We start from the raw sequence: 11,664 nt of genomic DNA on the forward strand, positions 1-11,664 counted from the left end.
TCAAAATTAAGTTGAAACAGTAATAAAATAGACGATAAGTTTTTTTTAATTATCAGCTACCGATAAAAAAACTACGCATTACTTTTAACCTTTCTTTTTGCTTCCAGACTTTTAATCGTCCAAGTGATAAACATGTATTACGTTTCTCTTTCTTTTGTTTTAATAAGGCGACAACTGGAATTTCCAATCATCTGTGTTTGTGTCTACGAAGAACAGACAATACAACTGTTTGATCCCTTGTATTTTTTTTTTTAAATCTCATTCATCTACCTGAGTACTAGTGTAGCAAACTTTACTAAAAATTTACTTTAATTCAATATCGTTAACTTTTAATTTCAGATTTTAAATTTTAAGATTTTTAGTAAATAATAACAGGCATTACATGCGTAAGGGAATCGCACTTTTAAAAGCAATTAAAAACCGTAGCGAGTTTTCCGCGCCCCAGCTAGTGGGAGGACATTTTGGTTTTATAATATATCTTGTTATTAAGTGTTTAAATTTTGAAATTCTTTTTCGAACCCTCTCTCACTCTTTAAATCATTAAATAGATTATAACATATGACTTAAAATTAACTCTAGGAACACCAAGATATTTTTGGGCCACATGGAACACCGACGGTGAGGCATCTGAGGCCCACAGAATAAAGGTCATTATTTCTGACGAAAAATAATTTGTCTTGTCTGATATGAACTTGGGATGTCTAATGGGGCGTTTACACTTGGTCGATTTAGTCGCACGACTAAATCGACTCGCTGCATTTGCCACTAAATCGAAGCAACTAGGCCGAATCAGATCGATGGATGTGTTCAATTATTTCAACCACAGAAAATAGATCGTCTTTTAATTCAGTTGCCAGTCGATTAGTCGTTTTCGATCAACAAGCGATTAAGTTGAATTCCCGTTTACACGGTCGATTAAGTTGAAAGTGACGTCAATTCAACTGAATCGAAAGACGTTCTATTTTCTTCTGCTATAACACCGCAAATTGTACCAATTACTGCTTGCTTGGACATCTTTAAAATTGCCAGTCGATTTCGAATCGACCAGAGGAGAGCGAGTCGACAAGCAGCATTCAATTTCGGTTGAAACAATTGAACACATCCATCGATCTGATTCGGCCTAGTTGCTTCGATTTAGTCGCAAATTCAACGAGTCGATTTAGCCGTGCGACTAAATCGACCAAGTGTAAACGCCCCTTAAGACATCATATATTTTTATTCTTTATTATTACTAGGTTTCTAAGTACAGTGTTGCCAACTATGTTTGTAATTGTTTGTTGTCATTTTTTATTTATGTCAGTAAATATGACATTTATTTTACTTGTTTGTGTAGAAAAACTATCAATTAGCTCAATAGCAACTTAGTTCAGTGTAGTATGTGTACAAAGGCGGCTTCTAAAAGCATTTTGGTGGTGGTGCAGTAAAGTGGAGTAGAATGGAGAAGAGTGGAGTATACTTCATTATTCCAGTGAATTCAGGATTAATCTTTTATAATTTTATCCCGATTATCCTTGGAATGGCCAATTTTTTTCAAATTTTAATTGCGCAAAAAAAGGGACGTGTGAAGGACGTTCATTTGACACTATAGGGGATGTCACCAGAGAACCAGTGTTGCCAACACAATATAGGTTACAAATTTTTCTAGTAGCACAACGTCTGGTTTTTGCACCTATGGAATGAACATGTAAAACGTAAGCAAACAAGCTATGACTTGTCTGTGTGTTTTGTAAACTAACACCACTACAACATTATAAATATTGCAAGGGATTCTTTGCAAGAAAAGTACCACTGCTTCCGTTTGTTCCATTTGCATTATCAAATAAAATGTTCAAATCACTGTCTTTTGCATCAAAATCTGACAGGGTTATTTCCACCTTGCTATATTCAAGCTCACTAACTTCTATGTCAGATTCATTTAAAAGTTCTTCAAGTTCTTTCTCAATTAAACTTTAACGAAAAGCACGATTTGCCATTGTTCCAATTCTGCTGTAGATTCCCACATACAGTCGCAATCACAGAATACGAACTGAGAATTTCCTATGAAATATGCGTCTTCAGTCAGTGTTAGTGCCTGCTGCTTGTAGATTCTGTGATTAAAAATACTTTATAGCACCAGAGGTGCAAAAAAATGAAACCTTTGAGTTTTACGTCCCACTGTTATGCCGGTTAGGCTAAACGAAACGGTGATGATGAGTAATGAATGACATGGTGGAATGAAGAAAGTGGGAGGAAACGGGAGAACCCCGAGGAAACCCCACACGGTGTTTGTCCACCACAAAGTTCACTTGGCGGGTGCTGGGATCGAACCCGGGACCCAAAGCACCAGAGGTGAACGCTCTACCACTGAGCCACCGCGGCCCCTATCAGAGGTGCAGCAGCATAGTTCTTTCCAATCACTATTGAAACTAGATTCTCTTTCTTTCTTTCTTTCTTTATATATATATATATATATATATATATATATATATATATATATATATATATATATATATATATATATATATATATATATATATATATATATATATATATATATATATATGATAATAATATAAAGTGACATATTTAGGTGTTAGCATGTTTGAATTAATAAACAAATAGAAAATAAAGTATTTAGGTGCCAAAATGTAATCAGAAAAATGTATATACTAAATTTGTATAATGTGCAGTTGGCAACACTGTACCAGATAATAACTCAGTTGGGTGCACCGACATTGCGCAAATTTTCCCACGCTTATCTGTTGACACAGATAAAGCCTTAATGAGCAGGCAACAAAATTGGAAATTGCGAAAAAAATCTTGTGCAACGTTGCCATCATTACCATAAGTATATCGACTAATAAAAACAGTCACCAAAATGCAAGTCGTTTTAACAAAAAAAAAAAAAAATACAAAGTAATGGATAACAATAGCATTTTCAGTCATCTATATTATATGTGTGCAATGGCGTCGTTAGAGAGGGTGACTGGGGAATGTGTCCCAGTCATTCATTTTCCGTATCATATCTAACTGTAAGATTAAAACTGTAAGAATATAGTTATTGAAAGCAAATAGTTTTGAAATACTGTAAGGAAAACAAACATATATAAAATAAACAATATATATAAATATTTCTAGAAGTTCTCTTGAAATATCGTGAACAGACGTTCGACCAATCAGAAATAAAGATTTGTCTATATCTTCCAGTTTTGGCCAATCAGAAACAAGCACTTGTATACATATTTCAGGTGTGTCTACCACATATCTTAATAACTATCCTTTCACCTTTCTATAAATGATACTTAGATTTGCATTTGCGTCTTAGTTGTTCTTAGGTGCTGTGAGAAACATTTGCTATATATTACCTAGGTATTATCGTATAAATTGTTACAAGAATGAGTGGTCAGTGTATTAGAGATAAATAGGGCCCCTTGGCAAGAAAGCTCGCCCCCTTGAGTGATGCAGCAACTTATATCTACGTGTACCTCCTACATGCAGTTAGAATTCTAAAGCAGCATGTCGAATGTTGTGTCTCGCCGCGGTTTTCAACGAACTTAAAGAGTTCTGGTTTGGCCAATGGCCACCAATTAATATTGCTACCAAAGTGTTTACCATCCTCTTAGGTATTGATTAAGACCAATATCGTCTCTCTATGAATTACCGTTCCCATGATATTGGCCAAAAATGGCCGATTTCCAGAGATTTAAGGAGCATTATTTGAGGAACCGTAAGTCATAGAGAGGTCATATTGGTGTTGGTCAATATCTAAAAGGGTGGTAAATATTTTGGTAGCAAATAGTAACCGGTGGCCACTGTGCAACTGGCCATCAATTAATATCAGTACGAAAATGTTTAATGTTCTATTAGGGATTAACACTGATATCATCTCTCTATGACTTACCGTTCCCGTGATACTGACTAAAAAAGTTCGAATTTCTAGATATTTAAGCAGTCATATCTCGAGAACTATAAGTCATAAAGAGATGATATTTTGTTAATTTTTGCGAGAAAGAGAAGAGGGTGCGGATAAAAAGATTTACCTTTACATCTAGGAACAATTACAGCTATCCTTCCCGCTAGATCTCTCCATTCTTTTAAAGTTCGTTCTGGCAATGCTCTTAGAGCATTCTCAACTGTTTTATCCTGAAGATATTTACCGGACAGTGTACATTAGAAAGGTTTTGGACCTGAAATTGGTTTGTGGGCCTGAAAAGGGCCTCAGTTCTTTAATTACTGTGTATTTGCTTCACTCCCAGAGAGATAACAAAGCGTTTCCGTTAGCCGACTGTCGGCAAAGCGTGTTCAACGTATATGGCCAGAGCAAATGTTGAAAACATTCTCAAGATGGGTGCTGGTCCCTCCTTTGTTTGGACACGAATGAGGTTCGTGAACTGTACGTTTTGCTGTTTTAATGCATCTCTGATGTTATCTATGTTGGTTGTGGTTGGAACACCTTCTTCAGGAAAGCAATGCATCTCAGCAATTCTTCTCTGCAAAGCTTATTCTTCTCCGTTGTGCACTCTCCCAAATGTCACCAGCAACTGTATGTCAGACCTCCTCAGGTTCTGTTAAAACCCCGAACGAATTGCGGATATAATAAACCAATAATAGAACAAGCCAATGAGGAACGAGAATCACAACGAGCCAATCAGGATCGAGAATTAATCGCAAGTTTTAGTGAGGAGGGTAATATAAACAGGAAGCAATAAACTGGAGAAACATAAGTGAAACTTTCAGAATGGAGTTTACATTGACGAAAACAGAAAAAGGTGTACCTTGTGTATTAATGGGAGGCTTTAAGTATCGTTTCTTTCGCCAAGGAAAAAAAGGCTCAAATTGGAGGTAAGTTAATGTAGTACATAATTTTTGCATGTATATAAGCCTATAGCTTGCTAAGTTATGCAAAGCCTACATTAGTATTTTCAGTAGTCAGCTTGACCTATATTTTAGTAAGTTCTGTAAGCCTATATTAGTATTTATGCTAGTCAATAGGATCCATATATACTTTGTTAAAAGATGTAACACACTATTAGTATTAATGTCGGGAAGTTGGACCTATATTTTGTTAAGTGATGTAACCTATATTAATATTTATGCCATTCAGTTGCTTCTATACTTTGTTAAGTAATGGAAAGTTACATTAATATCCATGTCAGTCAGTTGGGTCTATATTTTGTTAAAATATGTGTCTAGTCCCTATTTTAATATTTATGCCAGGCAATTTGTCCTATACTTTCGTAAGTGAATAAGTAAGCCTGCATTAGTATTTATGTCAGTCAATTGGACCTATACTTTGTTAAAAGGTGATGGAAGATATAACATTTTTGCCAGTGAAATAGTGAATACATTTTTCTTTAAATAGTAAGTTTAGAACACGTGATACGATTTAATTATTATTTCCTTTCTTTCAGATGTACTAAGAAAAGCTGTAATGCTAGTATAACAATGGATGAAAATACAAGTGAAGTTTTAGAAAGGAAAGATATTCATAATCATTGTGAAGATGAAGATGGTGTTCAACGGCATTTTCTTAGAGAGAATTGTAAGCGACGAGCCATTGAACAATTGAACGAGAAGCCAAATAAAATTATAAGGCAGGAAGTTTCAAAATTGGAACATCATGACACACTTGATCATAAAGAAATTAAAAGATGCCGAGACGTTATTTATAAAAATCGAAGAAAGGTGACTCCTCGTCTACCCAGAAACACCGTAGAGGCTATACAGCAAATGGTTCAGAAGCAGGATGATATAGCAATTGACGGAGAAAGATTCATCTTTGTTGATGATGAAGCTAATATAATTCTTTTCACGTGTAAGAAAAATATCGAGTAAGTATAATTTCATTTATAACCATTAACTTTGAAATGAGTTTCATTTACAGCATCAAGAAGTAGAATAGGAAGTAGTTGCTTGAACAGAAAAGTTCCTTTTTCCGTCTTATTTCCAAATTATAGTAAAATAGTTTTTTTTTTTTGATTCTCACAAAATATATCGTAACATAGCATTTCACCTAACGATATGACACTACAGTCTTGTTTACTATTTTCTTTTCTGACACTAATCTTATTTTCTTTTCAGTTTTCTGTGTGAGTTCAGCGGGTTAGAAGTATTTGCAGATGGAACTTTCACTTATGCTCCTAAGCATTTCACACAGTTATATACAATACATGCATATAAAAATGGATATTATCTACCTCTATGTTTTGCATTTTTGCCGAAGAAAGACAAGAATACGTATGTGGCCATGTGGAAGATGATAAGAAACTTAGACAGTAGATTCGACTTGAAAATCATTTACGTTGATTTTGAAACAGCTGCTCACGAAGCCATCAAGAATGTGTTTCCAAATTGTGACATTCGTGGCTGCAGATTCCATTTGGGACAAACATGGTGGCGGAGGATTCAAGCCGACAATGATCTGCGACAAGCATATATGGATCCAAAATCTGAACTAGGTATTATTGATATTATTATGGTCTATTATTCTTTATTATTAATTTAATAATACCATGTGGACTTTGTTTTGTTATATATTAATACAGAATACAGTTGAAAATAGAATCTTATTCTGTTTGACTGAAGAATCTTAATTCAGTCACCATTCTTAAAAGCAAATAAACTGCTGTTCTAATAATGTACGAAATGAAGAAATTATAAAGCCAACAGTAAGATCCATCAATTTCACTACTTTCCCAATGCTTGCTTATTCTAACAAATTATTATTATTATTATTATTATTATTATTATTATTATTATTATTATTGCTTTTCTTACAGGTTCATGGATAAAGGCATTTTTTGGGTTGCCATATTTACATCCAACAGAAGTATCAGATGCCTTTACTCAACTAATATCAATGACGCCGGATGATACAGGGCATAAATTTTCCGATTACGTCCTAGAAAACTACATAGAAGACGGTTGCAAGTAAGTAGCTTCCTTTTGAATTTCATCTATAGTAGCACATGCTTCAATAACTCTTAATACTGCAAAAACTGTTGTCCTAGTTTGAACACAACATTAATGGTTGTGCTGATATGGTATTTTCTCTCAATGCAACTTAATTATAGTGAAATTTTCTTCTGTCTTCATGTAAGACGTAGATTAAAATGCAGGTTTTGATAGTTGTAAACAAATTACGGACCAAGACTATAAATATTTCTTGAATCTAGTGTTATAAATGTTTTAGTGTTTTATATAAATTGTCAATAATTGTGTGCATGAACTAAGGATCTTTTTATTTTATTAATTTTAGGTATCCACCTGTCATGTGGGCGTCTATACCATCCACGATGCGTCGGACGACAAATGGACCAGAAGCTTTTCACAGACATTATAATAGTCAATTTTACTTCCCTGCTCCTGATATTCATACGGTGATTTCTGCTTTGTTAGAGATCCAAACGGAAACTGCCATGAAAATAACGTCCATATTAAAAGGAATTTCAAAGGCCCAAAGACCAGCAGAAGTCAAAAGGAGCGAGTTTGTCATGAGGAAGTATGCTGAGTTCAGGAATTCGCAGAGAAACTATGAGAAGGCACGTATGACATTTTTAAAAGCTGTAGGATTTAAATTTCAAGCATTCAAACTGTAAAATGAAATTTTCTGTAAATAAGTATGTTGCTTTGTAAATATTAGAATGCAATAAAATATATCTCATAAAGGAATAGCTTTATACATTTCATTTCGATGCAAAATTTCACACAATTCCTTAAATCCTGTTGTTGGCAACGTCGCGGCGGAAATTTGCGCAATTTCAGCACTTTCTGCTCCTCGTTAATAAGACATAAATTACTTAGATTATCAACGATCTAATCTTTAGAAAAATTTGCGCAATGTCGTTGCATCGACTCAGTTCCCCTGCATGTTGTAATTAAGTAAATTAATCCAATGAAAAATAAAATAAATAGCCAAAACACTGGAATATAACAATTAGCGTATGTGGTGAATAGCTCCTTAGTACTACCAAGGGGAGGATCTGAGGCCAACAGCACTTTCTTTATTTATAAATAGAAAAAACAAAACATTAGAAACTAAGCAAATACGTTTTATGATGAATGTGGTCAAGCTTGACAATATCCTTTTTTCGGATTTTTTATGCAATTAGAAATGTTACGGACTGTAAAATAATAATTGTGGGCCTCCGAGGCCCCCCTTGGTGTTCCTAGGGTTAATGTTTAATTTTTAGAAACATTTCCACAGATACATCGAGATGCACAGAGTAATTAAGAAAACATTTACTTGTTGTCAATTATACAGACGTGGACAAATTACTATTAGCAATTTTACAATTTTCACGTAAAAATTTAAGAAAATCACATAATAAAGAAAGAATACGTGTGGAAACGTTTTAATTTCTGAATAATTTTGTATCCCACTACATTCTATGTAATGTTACAGTATTTTGGCACCTTGTATGAAAACTCTTGACTTGACATAGTGTTTGGATTCGTATTGGCATCAGGTTTATTAACGTACAGCAACATTTCTTTATTTCTGGATCACCGTGCCATACATTATTTACCATTTCTATCAGCTGGTCTCTTAAAGTTGGATGCTAGTCCATAACTCTTTTCTTCAGAAAGGGCCCAATAGACTCTATAAAGTTCATATCTCGGCTGTTTTCAGGCCATGGAAGGAGTCTGAAGCAGCCTTTCTGTTAAGTCTTGAAAACAGCCTTAACCTTACGTCACGGCAAACTATCATGCATAAAAATCGGGTTCCCAGATTGAAACCATTCACGCAATTGTGGCAAAAGATGTTCGGTGATGACTTTCTGATATTACCCTGCATTCATGTTTTCTATTACTACATAGAGACGTTCCATTCCTTTCACACTAATGCAGCTCCATACCATCAGTCCTGTTGGATATTTCATATTTTGTCTTACACAACCTGTCTTAAAGGCTTCGCCTATGGTTCTCCTCGCATACTGGGAGTTCTCCTCTTCTACAGAAATTATATTCTCATCACTGAATAAAACCTGTGGACAAATGACATGTTTTCATTACTAAAATTACTGAAGTCCACATAAATCACAATAACATTCGTTCAGTAACAACAATACAGGCAACCTATACATTCGCAATCTATCAAATTACACTTAAATGTTAAGTTAAATTATGTATTATCAAACTCAAATGACAAATAAAATATAAATCTATTCTTCCCCAATCATCTGCAGTCCAATCCTAGTGATCTTTCGCCCATTGATACCGTTTCTTCACCATCGTCGGAGTCAAGTTTTTGTTTCTTGCTGTGACGCGTAGTTTTCAACCCTCTGTCAAACAATCGCCGACTAATAGTTTTAGATGAAACATGGACACAAGCATTTGCAAGCATTCCCTGTAGTTGTGTAGAATTTGCTCGACGATTTTTTCTTTATTTCCTTACCAGCAGTCTATCTGCATAGGCTGATAGCAATGTTTTTTTGACCGCAAGCACCTTTATGTTCTGGTGTCAATGCATTCCCATGGCTTAATTTCTGTGCAAATCTTGTAACATACGATTCACTGACCCCTACGTTTCTGCTAATCTGGAACTTGGACATGCTTTTCAATTTCAGCAGAGTCCGGATTATCACTCGTTTCTTTGGCGATATATGTTTTCTCTTATCCATTACTCCAAAACCACAGTTCAAAACAATTCAAAGTATCCTTTTAAAGCAAACACACAAAATCACACTTGAACGACCCCACATGCACACAAGACACTCGTAAATGAACCAGTACTGCTCCAGCAAGTCTTTTTCGTATCAAGAAAGGCTTTTAACTGAACATGATCAGCGATTTTAGCTCCAAAGACGAGTTTATGTGCTCCCTGGGTTTCTCCTCCATTCAAACGTTTCTCGTCTGGGAACCAGGTTTCCTCATGTTGCGTCAGATTACTGGATGAATCATCACTCCCCTGTCATGTAAGAACTCACAAACAGCTTACAAATGTCGCTCAGTGATAACATAGTCACGTAGTGTCTCACAAATGACTAGCTCTCTTCAGCAACATTTAGGAAATGCAATAAATCAACAAATTTCCATGAATTTCAAAAAATTGCTAATAATTTGCCCAGTCTGTAAATGTGTACATTTGTAATTGAAATTTAAAATTTAACCTTAATGCGTAGAATATGAAATTTTATAATTTTAATTAATCGCAAAATGTTCTTTTTTAGTGTTAATCTTAGATATTGTTTTTCATTTTGACATGTTTATTGTAATTTTGTTAAATCTCATTTGTCGTTACCCGATTTTGACTTAAGATTTAACTGGAATTAGCAGGATCTGACACAATATATTTTTGTTTGAAGAGAAAAAGATTGGAAAGGTGTTAGACTTAGGTCTAACGGGTCATAACAGGCATTTTCTTGTAGGATATGAGTATGTGTAGGAATGTCGTGTGAAAAGCATATTCCTCGAATTAAAATAGTAATCTTTCTAGTTTAGAAGGAACTATCTGTACAGGTATTATGATGGTGAACGGTCGTCTTTCTTTCATATTTATATGTATGTGGAAATATGTTTGATTTCTATATTTTCTTGTAATTTCTGATTAACTTAATCTTCTTCAGACATCTTGGCGACCGTAGAGAAACTTCTTTGGGTAGAGTTAATGGTATATATATATATACTAGCAGCGTTCACCCCGCTTCGCTGCGGTCACCCCGGAACGCAATAAACTTTGTTACTTAGATAATTTTTACTTTTTCGCTTTCAAGTGATATGATAAAAACCATAGAAGATTGCAGTAAATCTTAACATTATATCGCCTGTCATTTATGTTAACCCGCCCCGCTTCGCTGCGGTCATCCCGGTGCTGGCATATTGTAAAAGTGTCTGTAAAAATAAGCAAATCAATTAAAAAATTTTAAACAGAAGATTCAAGCTATTTTCCGCTGTATATCGCCTGTCATTTATGTTAACCCGCCGAGTGACACGGTCATGCGGGTTGCATATAAATACGTTTATTTTTACCTATGATGAACTAATAACAAAGGATTTGTACGTTATGGACACTTGAATGGTCAATTATCTCAAGACACTGGTAATTAAAAATTAAAGTGATATGATAAAAACCATCTAGGGTTCAAATCCTAATAACCCCCCAAAAATGAAAGAAATTGGTTCAGCCGTATTAGCGTGATGAGCGGACAAAGGATTTTGTACGTTCTCTTTTATATATATAGATATATTACGGGGAGGCAACATTTCCTGGAATTACAGTTCTATTGCAAAATGGACTTGGCTAATCCATTGAATATTCCGTAACTAACTGTATTTTATCATCATTCGTGTCGTAAAATATAGTTTTTTCTTCCTTCACGGTAATCCATGACTAGGCATGTGTATCTTTGTGTTAAATATTTTCAGTATATTTTATTGTCTATAAACATTCCAGTGAATATCTTACTGTTTATGGATTCCTTATGTGCCCAATGTTAAATGAAAATGCAACGTTGCCATTTACCTGGACCCACAATATAAGTGAATAAAGTTGCTGCTTGAAATACTGGTTCGCTGTCGACATTTATGGGGCGTTTACACTTAGTCGATTTGCGTTCGATTCAGTTGAATTGACGTCACTTTCAACTTAATCGACCGTGTAAACGGGACTTCAACTTAATCGCTTGTTGATCGAAGGCGACTAATCGACTGGAACTGAATTAAAAGACGTTCTATTTTCTGTGG

This window comes from Thermobia domestica, chromosome 10 (assembly GCF_964235325.1).
Source record: "Thermobia domestica chromosome 10, izTheDome1.hap1.1, whole genome shotgun sequence".
Classification (NCBI taxonomy): domain Eukaryota; kingdom Metazoa; phylum Arthropoda; class Insecta; order Zygentoma; family Lepismatidae; genus Thermobia; species Thermobia domestica.